Here is a 12,251-nt window from a genome sequence, read left to right as displayed (position 1 = left end):
TTTTACAAGAAGAGATTTTTAAGAGATCAGTATTGGCAGTACATGAGGGTCATTGTCATTTCTAAGACATAACGAAACATAATACTTTCTACCCAAAATAACCCCTAGATTAATAAAGAAATTACGCAGATTTTGAAAGAATATTAGACATAATATTTCACATAATATATATATATATATATATATTTATATTATTTAAAGGGTTTTACATTACAAAATCTAAAGTTTTAACACCTATAACCAAATTATTGTGTAACACAAGTTATTGCTAACAAACACAATATTGGCTACTTAACTTGTTACTATAATAAAAAAGTGTCGATTCAGGCAAATTTTTCCCAAAATTCAGCTTACTAGTTCGTTTTTAAATAGCAAGTACTTGCGGAAGACAATACGTTCTGACCGTGGGGTACGCCATGCTCCGTGACCCGGATAACGTAGGGCGCGTCTCGCTGACCCGCTTTACCTGTCCGTACGCCAGTGACGACTAACCTATTTACTAATTAAATTCCACTGAACAATGAAAGCCTTGTCGCAGATGTCTACAGCCACGCGTATTTAAACCTGGCGCAGATGTAAGGGCGTACTAATTGGTTTAAATAGCTATTTTTAATAGTAAACTGTAATCGTCGCATTTCATAAAGCAGTATTACTGCATTATTCTCGCACATAAATCCTTCGTAACTGTCGAATAAGGCATAACACCTTGTGTCTAGTAACAAGTATTTTAATAAAGGTTATTTTATGTTATTTGTAATCAAGCCAACATATTGAAGTTTATAATTAAATGAACACAATTTGAATACCAGTCCGTTCGCTTTAAAAAGTCATAATAGTCCGCCGGCATAACAACACCCCGTAGTGATGAGATCGTCAAACATTTGAAATCCCCTCCAACTGGTCACTGTGAACTTGACTTTTTAAATTATTTGAATTTTTTTCAAAACGTAAAGGTTTGACTTCAATTACAATTAGTGACAAATAGTTTCGCAAGTACGTATTGTAATATGTTGCATATGTTTTTGATTACCTCGCACTTTTTGAACTACAATGCTATAATTATTCACGATTTTGTAATTTAGTACAAATAACATACATCGTATACTCTGCTTAGTAATATAACGATAAATTCCATTCGGAGTTGACCCGCAACGAATATTTAAATATTAATTCATTTAAAACACCTCTGAATTGAGATACAGACTGCTTTTGACAAAGAAGATTACCATATAAAATAAAACAGTGGGATGTTATAACGAAACAGAAGTTTTTCGCGGTTTAAATTTAGCTCGCTTTCAAATTTCGTGCAGCGAGCAACGCTAGTCCAATTAAGGATAATTGTACAAACGGTTATAATTTCATATAAATTGAAGTCTACAATATGCTCATATTTTGCTGACTAGTAGAGATGGAGATGGGTTTATTTATAAATTAAATATCAAGAGGTTATGATCACAAAATGCTGTGTTTTACAACTACATAACTATAATTTTAATATCATTTAATTTGACACAAAGAAATTTTGAAGAAATAAGACAAAACGGAATAAATTTTCGCGAGAAGATCTTGTGATAATAAATTTACTGTGACGTTATTGGATCGGCTGAATATAACAACGATTGTATCTAAGCTCATGCGCCACACAGCTGCAACGTGTGCGTGGGTGGTAACTAAATACAAATGAAAACAGTACAACTAATTATTGGTTATTTTAGTTAACGTCAACGACCAACGTAAGAAACAGTCTTTTGAGTTATCCATAGTGTTAGCTATTATGCAAAAATAATTATAGTGGTTATTGATGTTTTAAGAAAAACATAGAAAATGTAATTACTCGTTTGGACCGATAGCTAGTTAGTTGTTAGGTATGACTTGTCGGTTGAACCGCCCTAGTTTCATTATTTATGACGTTACGCTGTCAATCAAATTTGCGGTTTTGCGAAATTGTTATGTTATTTTGTTTAAATCAACAAAATCATATTTACTTTGACGCAAAAACTGAAACACACTTTTCTTTTAATAATGAAACATAGACCAATTTTCTTTTTTTAATCGTAAAATTATTTAATTGATTTATTAATTGATTTAAAAGCAAGTTCGATCAGGCGAGTCACATGGACCGCCGTCATCAATGGGGCATTCTATATATAGAAAACATTAAATTAAAACAAAAAGTTATCAAAAATCTTTTTAGTAATTGTCAAACACTTTACCCATTGGTGTTCACATCTTCACTGGGTTTGAAAGTTATATATATAAGTTTATTGAAAGTTATTTATAAGTTATTCGTTGTATTGAAATATATTAGATGGTCTACTAGATTTTTCTGTCACCAACCAACAACATCGCGTACCATGCACGGAGCGGCAACAAAATTTCAACGTGAACATTTTGCCGTAGCTGATATCATTCGTTTAGTGGCTAGTCCTACAATTCAAGAAAAAGAATTTGGTATACTGTAATGCTTTTACCTAATATTTTTTGGTATACTCTAATGCTTTTACCTATATAATAAAACCTTTCTACAGAGACTCGTTAGAATCTCGTTAGAATTGACTCTGACAATTATTTTAGACATTCCACCAGATAGAGAGGTCGCCAAGCTTTTAGTCGCTCAACAGATGCCCTATAGAATGAGGGTACAGTTCCCGGGAGAAGACTTACACCTTAGCGTAAAGCTTTCCATAGTGCCAGATAGTACCGAACAACGGTTTTATTGAATTCTATCATTACCAAATTAATAAATCTAATAAAGATACTACTATGATACTGAAGCAATATAGGAGAGTAAATAATAGTTATGTAACTTCAGATTAATAGAAGGACAGTAGTGATCGAAGATCAAAGGTCGCAAATCCAATCGCAAACAGTAACCAGCGGTAACTTTATTTTGCAAATGTCTTGCAGGGTCATTGGTTATAGGTATGAAAGCTTTAAAGTGGTAAATGTATAGGTCATTGGTGATGATCATCAGATATGGAACACCATATACAAAAACAGTGGTTTCAGAAACAAGTACCGTAATGATATCATAGTAAGAAAAATAATTGATTTAAATAAAAAAAAAATAATTATATTAAATATGATCACTGACATACACGGTGGTTGGAAACAGCTGTAAAAGGTTTAAAGATGTTACACTTATAACCAATCATCCTGTACGTAAGTATAAAGTGCAAGTCGGGCGCGTAACTGTGGTCCCAGCTTGTGTTTTATTTTCATTCCAGCTCAGTAAGTTCATTAACCTACTGTGCTAAAGAGACGCACATGTGTCTGTGTAAATTAATATCCTGCACAAATGTGGTATTGGGAGGTATATTGTGTTACAAAATCCTGGGTCCACACCGTTATGGTCAGGTCGCATTACCTATTAAATGAAAACCTTGTTATTTTTGATACTTTTTATAATATAAAAACCCCCGTCAAAAGTTAAAAAATATAATTTACTTTTCGGATTTTCATATCTCGATGATTAGAAACCCGGCATATCTCCGACCTGTGAAACGGATTTAAGTAATTCTTCAAATCCGTTATAAGCGCGTGTCATTGCATCAACGAATAAAATAACAACCTTCTGTTTAATTAAACTCTGTGTAACAATCTTAGAAATCGAAAGATGTTAATATAAAAGTACTATTTTGTTCAATTTTTGGGTATAATATGCTAGTAAAATAATGTTAATGTATCCTTAAAAAGTCATTGATCTTTTCTGTAATGCATATAAATAACGTTTTCACATAAAATAGAAATAAAATAGTCGATTTAAATTTTTAAGTTTACAAAACAAGTTGTAACTACACCGGCTAACTGTGTAAATGAATTTGATGCTAACTGTGACAATAAAACCCTTTTCGATGTAACAATAATTGTAAAAAGAATAAAAAATACTTAGATGTTCTTGTTGGCTCTTTTCAAATCAGAACGCGATTTGAACCTTACTATCTTCATATTTAAAATATGCCAATATAGGGGGTGCTCAATAGGACTCCCTACAAATAATCATAAATAGAAAATCATCACTAGGTCTGTCGATGACGTCTAATGCAAGGCAATAGCTAGGATGATCGGTCGTCACGATGGCTGCCATGTCGTCGTTGACTACCGAGAATCTTTCGGCTCCAACGGCTATTAGCTTGCACGTAGTTGATAACACCACTAAGAAATGATTAAGGTTTTAGTATTATATATATCCCCCCAATCTTATTTTCGAGACAGGGACGTACACCCTCCTACTTTCATGTTTCCTCTTTCATCCTTCACAACTTCTATCACTCAGCATAAATTCATAATACAGCTTTCACCCACATTACAAGCGTATTATATAAATTGCATAGGAATGGCGAAAAGTATCCTTATTTTGTTATACATTAGTACATACAACTTAAATCTAAATCAGACATTCGGGTCACTTACAAACGCCCTTGACATTTGTGCGTCTATAGATAAATTTCCCGGTGGGCGAAATTCGCCAATGCTTTCGGATACTACGTCAACAATGACGTTGAAATACGCCTTTTGATATATATCAGTGTCACAGACGATATATTTTGTCAAAACACTCCAGTGTTTACCGAAATTAATAAAATGAATTATTAATGGCTACACATCATTCATTAAAAACAATCCTACTCAAAACAAAAACACGCTCGAATAAAAACATGGCACATTTAAATTTCCATTAATATTGCACTTAAGTATTTAACCAAAACAGTCGTACAAAATCCACCGACAGTGTTATCAATCTGCTTTATCTTCATATCGTTTGATAAAAATACATACGCAGAATTCTTCTACATATCATATCTGGATTATCACTATTGAGTTTCCTTAACTTCTTACCAGTAAACAGTTGATTTACGACAACAAATACAGACTTCAGACAATTTTCAACATAAATATATATATGACGTAAAAATCAAATTATTAAAACTATGTGACATTAAATCAAGTATTATACTATACGTTAAATTTAATATTTGCATAAATAATTATACCGAAATAATTAATAGCTATGAAACAATAAAGTAAATGACCTAAAGCCATTAATATGAACTATTATATATATATTTTTAATTTTTATATGTAATACAATAGTGTGTAACAAGTACCAAGAACAATACTGTTTGCATCTATGTGTATCAGTTTAGAATTCTATCGTAGATATTTACACCTATCTATGTAGTTTAACCCTTTCGCTGTGAAATGCACCTTTTGGCGCTCGACTATAGACGCCTTCTCTCAGCAAACAGGGTACATTTGTTTTAAATTGCCGTGTCAATAAATGCAAGCTCATGGTTATTAATTTGTTTGTTCACAACGCGATAGCTGCATACGCTTCCTGTGCGGATATTTTGTCACATAACCAAATAGGTGTCGTTCGTACAGACAATCTACAATCGCGCCGGCTGCTGAGAGAGTAATTAATTTTGAGGCGCTCCGCAGCGAAAGGGCAAGGGTTAAAGGTAAAGTAAGCGGTGACTTCCTAATGTAAAAATGTTTAATAAAAAATGTCAGATAATAACTGTGTCAAATTAGCCATTTATATAAATAGTTCAGTACCTGCAAACGAAAGTTTAACAACCATTTTATTATCACAGAATTAATTTTTTTGTGAAGTAATAAAAGGCAGTTTAAGATAATTTTTAATTTAAAAGTTTGATATTGGCTTATGAAATAAAACTGTTGACTAGATCAGCTGCTAGATAAAGATCGCCAATTGTTGACCTCTCTTGCGCTGCATTCAGCGTGTATACACAACCTTAACTAAGTTGTCGGTATTGAGAGAGCGTATCTATGGCATACTAACGTGAGCCTATCCATGGCATACTAACAGAGTCATAATAATATCGTAACGTGAACTACGACCATCAGTAGATATTTATTTAATAGCATAGCACGCACGTAGGGACTTCATGTATTAAAGGATTCATTAGGTAGGTTCTGAAAACTACATTACACAGTTACCGCTAGATTTCAGTACCTAGATAAGTCTAGGAGGTTTTAATTAAAAATATTTTTTTTTCTGAGCTAAACCGATTGTTATATATGCTTTAATTGTTACTACAATGTTATAAATTAAAAAATGAATATGTAGAAACGTGTTATTTATCTAAAACATTAACTAAGCTTTTAATGTTTAATCCGTCAACAGACCCATACTTCCCGATATGGATTCCCATAACAAGTCCGTACAACAATAATACCTATAAAACTCTCAACATACAGGTATAGTTAATTAGAACCCAATCGCACCGTTCCCCTCGTCTGTAAATAAATATCCCGCTTGGAAAGGAAAAACGATGTATTTTTAGAGCTTCTTGCTTGCGAAACGAAATCAACAAAGTAGCGTTCATTACTTTAACCCTTCAATTAAAACTTTCCATAAAGATGAAGAAAAAATGTTATACATTAAATCTATACGTATAAAATAAAATTGGAGTGCCTATTTATTATATTAAAATAAACGTTCTTTACTACTTGCATATGAATAAATACGGTACATATATCAAAATAACATTTTTTTATTTTTATTTGTCCGTGAGTTTGTTTCGGGTAATCTCTGAAATGACTGAACCGAATTCGACGATTAGGACCACCGTTATTTTTAAAAAATCCTATAATTAATTCGAAAACGAAAAGAAAAACTGAGTAAACTATATGACTTGTTTAAATTCCACGCGGGCGAAGTCGCGGGCACAGCTAGTTCATAAATAATACAAGAACGCACGGAGGAAGTGACGTTGACGCACAAACCATTTTTTTCATTCGAATTTTATTTTGGGCTAGCATCGATCCCCACAGAATAATGAACTTATACTAAAAATAATCCTTACGCGCCTTTTTTGGCTATCGTTAATTGTTTTAAAGCTAATCAACTCGTTTTAATTGGTTTGTTTAGGGAACGAAAACCTTTTATTGTTGCAGTTTTCATCGCAATCTTCTCTTGACAACGCCCTTAAAAAACCAAATTGGTCAAGCCATTATAGGTTTTTGCGGGTTAACGGTCATAATTTGGACTGTATTGAATATTGTAGATACATGCGTCTATAGACGGCCTCTGCAAGGCTCTCAAGCAAGGCTCTCCCCAAAGACGTTTACCGGTCTCGCGCTACACCGCATATAGCGACAATACAACTGAATTTTTTTTCGGGAATTTAAAATATTATTTGAGAAAAAGACTAGAATGAGGTATAGGTATGAATTATATGGATTTTATTATTGCCTTAACGGTAAGCTACTAAATCAAACGTTGCACAATAATTACCTTTTAGAGCATGTCTAAATCTGGCAAGGCAATCTGCAATGAGTCCTAAAATTATAGTCATATGTGATATGTGAACGCAAGCTTAATAAAGCAGGAAACCATTGCCTTATGATCTAATTAAAGCACGTGGTTTCTCTTTGATCTTTAACCACAATGGCATCGTAATTAATAATAAAAATTTCACTTCATTTTAATTAAAATTATTTTCTTATGACATATGACTGGCCCTACCATAAGCCTACATAGGTAGGACCAGATGGAAAAAGGAAAGTTGATAGACCTTACAAACAGTGACCAGATGACTTGCAAAATTAACAGGAAAAGGGTGGAAGCAATTGGCTCCACATCTCCAGTGAATAAATACTTCTAATAATATTAAAACCTGTGTCGTAAGTAATACTAAACACATACAAATAAGTAATAATTAAAATTGTAAGATAACGAGTAAACTCATTACACAGGACTCGTGAACTAAACACTGGATTGACGCGTATTGCGTCAGATTTGATAGATTACTCTGCGTCATTATATAGCCGCTGCATAAACATAAAAATCATTTGCATAGCATGTTTGATACGTGGCGCCGTCGCGACGGGTCAAAGCTAGAGATTCATTAATCACGCGTGGTCGGCAAAGGACGGAGATCGTCGCCCCTTCGAACCCCGTCTCCTCAGAGCCTGGAGCAACGACCGCGGGCCCTTGCCGACTAACCGGAGTTTTTATACGACGCCATTCAACCGGATATAGCCCCCGCGCAGTACGCGCTTTCCTACCGCACCCGAAATTGTGGGGACATTTTACATGCTTCGTATAATAATAGACTTCGAACGACTCGTAAAAATAAATTATTTCTGCCTTTGTAGCATAAACTCGAAGAAAATTAAAGAAATAATAATATTAGATCGTCAAAAAAATTATTTTAAATTCCAAAACTGTTTAGCAATAATTAGAATTTTCATTACAGCTAGCGTAGTTAATTTGCTAACACGTTTATCGCATGTTTTTTTTATCGGTACACATTTGAGTTAGGTATCAATGCAAATTGAGAAGTTCGTATAAGAAGGTTCGAACGATGACGTCATGCGAACCGACAGTTATCAACGAGCTATTTTATTTTGGAAGTAGTTTCGACAACGTTTCGTGAATGTTCGAGAAGGATCGTGAGTGATCGGGTTAACGGGCCAGCGCCTGCACAGGGTCAACATACGCTCGCCAAGGCCGGGTCGACGCCCTAACCACATCCAGAAAATCCAGACTTGCATATCTAAGTCTATAAACACATAATTTTGCATGCATTTCTCATTATAATCATAGTTATTATAAATAATGTTTAGTTATAGACATTAAAGCTTTAAAACGGTGAATGCATATCTCATTCGCTGTTAATGAACGTATAATACACACAGTATAAAATCAATGGTTTAACCTAATGATAATATTGTAAGTAAAAGTGTTGTCTAAATTAGGATTACCAATATTAAAGTTCATAGTTTCTTATTATCTATCCATGCAAAATTTGTACCGCCAGAAAGTTATTGTCCCGTACAAATGAGCTATAAATTCATCCTATTAAAGGTTTTACACCTACTTCCAATCATTCTGTAGATATTTCTAATTATAATCTTAACGTTATTTGCACTTCAAGTAAACTCGTCAATCTGTTTTTGTACGTTTGAAATGTTTAAATTATGAAGCTTTCGTGCATTCAAACAATAGATGCAAACCTAATCAATTTTTTTACGACTTCTGATAAACCAATGTTATGCAATCGTGACGTAATAGTGCAACGCGTGCACGTTCACGCGATGTGCAGTTTTCAAGGAACGAATAGTAACATTAATTCTAGCATTCGAGCCGCCGAATGACGTCAATCACTATTCGCCGTGATAGTAACGAGAAATTATTTCTTCGATCAAAGGCTACCTATACAAAAATACTTCTTTACACAAACGTAGTTTTAACCAACGTACCATTGAAATAGAGGCTTGATAAAATTGTGTTCATAATAAAACCGACATTTTTCTTACAAAAATTATTGTGAAATAAAGATCTGGTTTTCTATGAAAAATCACCGAATTTAGTCGCCAATTTTCTGATTAATCAAACTAAACGAAATTTCATAACATTTAAAATTGGTGTATATCACGATTCTTGCTGATAAAATTAGACACACGCAAATAATTCTATAGCAGCCAATAACCAACAATTTAACAATTTGCGTCATCGCGTTGTTAACGTAAGCTGTTTATCAGTAACGCGACTATGACTCATGCCTACAAAAAAATAGAACAATTATAGTGTCTTTCATCATCATCACAGACGGTAGATGCCCATAGCCAGATATAAGCCTTCCCAAAAAGATCGCCACGAGGACCGCTCTAACACTGCCCGCATCCAACAAAATGTTACCAATTCAAAATACCTTCAATAACAACTATTTAAAATCCATTGAATTAATCTAAATCAGGCATTCTTAAACAAATATTCAATTATTTCATTCTGGAAAATGAGTATCCTTATTTTCCAAAAGGAGACAATTGAATATGAAAGCTAAAACTTATACCCCTTAATGCACAGTTCAAAAAGTACTATCCTAACAAATTAAATAAACGAAAAATGAAAGCAATACTTTATTAAAAGAAGATCTATCATATTTACTATAAACATATTACTCATTTTTTATTACATACATGTTAATATAACATATCTTGAAAGTTTCCAAAAAAAAAACAGTGTTAATTAAGATAAGGGTCCATTTTTGACTAAATCCAAAAAAAATCTAGTTTATGTGACCTCCTGAGAAACAGATTTCCTTTCAAGTGGTCAACACTGAGAATCCCTAATCTAATAATACCTTTTTTAAAACTAAAACTGGATTATATTGTAGAATGTTAATCTAACAGTTAATAACTTGTGCGAAAATGTTCACAATTGTGTAATGCAACAAAGATATTCCAATATAAGTTAATTAATATATTTTTTGTAATTAAATAGATAAAGATATCAGTAAGCTATCATAATAATATATTTACCTTACACTATAGAACTGTTAAAGGAAAAAAAAGTCCTGTGTGTATTTTATAACCATCTACAAATATGTAACTATATGATTATAGAAAAGTACTTTTTAATGAATATAGTATGTGCATATCAACAAATACATGATATGTTTATGGGAAATAATAGATGATGTTTGTACATGTAAAAATATTCAATATTATCCAACCAATGTACATTGAGTATCTGCTGGAAACTTTGGAACTACATATTTTTTTATGAATTACCAGTTCAATGTTCATTTTGAACAGAAGATGTTTAAATTGATTTCAAAATTGTTTCATTTTCATAAGCCAGTTTGAAACTGTATTTGTTAAGTAATACACAGACACATTTGTAAGTACCTACTTACAAAAAATTCGTAAGTAATATTATTATTAAAATATAACAGTATATATTAATGAACACAAAATTCTTTTACTAATCATGACTCTCTATGCAGGCTGTATAGTGTATACTGTATAGTGAATAACTGCATATTTTGAATAGTGCACTTTTTATAAAAGTTAGGTGGATATTGAACAGGCACACTATCTGTTAATGTTTCAAAATCCACATTAAAAAAAAACATCAATTCAAGCTATAAAGAATGTCCATGTAGAAGGAATTAAACTGTTTTTTTACTAGTGTTTAAAGGTTTTTCATCATAGATGTAGTTTTACAAACTAAAACGATTTGTTTTATCTAATTAGTTTATTTCGCGAAAAACAACCTTTTTCAACTGTAGGTATATACATAAAAATATGAGCCTTTAAAGTGAAAAAATAATAAGCTAATGATTAAATGAGACCCGAAGTCCTTAAGAAAATAAGAATATAATATTTAAGAAATTGATGTACAATAAGAAAAATTTGAGTCGTGAACAATAATCGGTTTCATTACGGACTCCAACTTTATTTTATTTTTTGGAAAAGCCTAGGCACATTTTATTAAAAATGGAGGCTATAACAGCCTATATGCTGTTAATATCACAAAGTCCAATTGGGACTTTCTCGTATTTCTTACCAATATAAAACGATACTGAGACTACAAATAGCGTTAATATTTTTTGAATTGCATTCGTAAATCATTATATCGAGGGTTATTTATAAAATGCTTCTTATTAACTCATAATTTATACGAAACTGTGTACGAAATGAAAATTCTATGAACGCCTGCATGGTGACGTACAATAAAGATGGGAGGTTACGACCTCCTTTAATAGTCTTCACTAATTTAGACCGTGTTATGGCGGTTTAAGGAAAAGAATTTACTTACCTCCACAGCCATACACATTGAATTAAAATTGAACGGATGCAGCCGTGAACAGCTAACAAAATTCACCACACACGCGGAAAACGTGTGCTTCGCACAAAAAAATTGCCGGACTGACATTGAACATTGCCATCTATGAAATTATTTTCCAATGTTGCCATAAAACATCTTCACGAAAAACCTCAGAAATAAATATTAATCTTACATTATAGATATTGGATTTAATTAAAATTATGATATATAAATACTTTACTGTTTTACTAATGACTTAATTCTTTAACATATTAAGCTCTTAATAATAAATAGTTAACATATTTTCGCAGTGGCGTAGCTAGGGGATGGCGAGCGGGGCGGCCGCACCAGGCACCACAAGCAGGAGCAGGGCACTAAAGTTGAAAATAATTTTCTTGAATTTTTTTTTGAATTATGAATAATGAAATGTTAAAAGAAAAATGAAAACCAAGCCCCAATCTGCCCCAGGCCCCAAATACTATAGCTACGCCACTGTATTTTCGTAATCAGTAAGTTTTATTGATTCTAAGGAAACAAAAATTAAAAATAGCCTTATATGTTAAATTGATTTAAAGTTTTATTTATTATTAGTTATTTTATTTCATTTATTGTTTCATAAAGAAGTTAGTGCTGTTGGTCCTAAGTGTAAGTTTTTACAACTTTT

The 12,251-nt window shown here is 32.5% G+C and overlaps 1 protein-coding gene across 1 annotated transcript in view; it reads right to left on the bottom strand.

The window, feature by feature from the left end:
• PRL-1 (PRL-1 phosphatase) overlaps positions 1 to 11,694 on the bottom strand; it is a 41,524-nt gene extending 29,830 nt beyond the window's left edge. The window contains exon 1 of the mRNA XM_068770600.1: positions 11,579 to 11,694. The gene's annotated coding sequence lies outside the window, so the exon portion shown is untranslated. The remainder of the gene's footprint in view (positions 1 to 11,578) is intronic.
• Between the last annotated feature and the right edge of the window lie 557 nt (positions 11,695 to 12,251).

The sequence above is a fragment of the Battus philenor genome, unplaced genomic scaffold (assembly GCF_028537555.1).
Source record: "Battus philenor isolate CCGP_79_NKW_IND1 unplaced genomic scaffold, ilBatPhil1.0.hap1 SCAF_3, whole genome shotgun sequence".
NCBI lineage: Eukaryota > Metazoa > Arthropoda > Insecta > Lepidoptera > Papilionidae > Battus > Battus philenor.
Note: the sequence above shows the minus strand (reverse complement) of the source record. Positions and strands in the feature narration are given on the sequence as shown.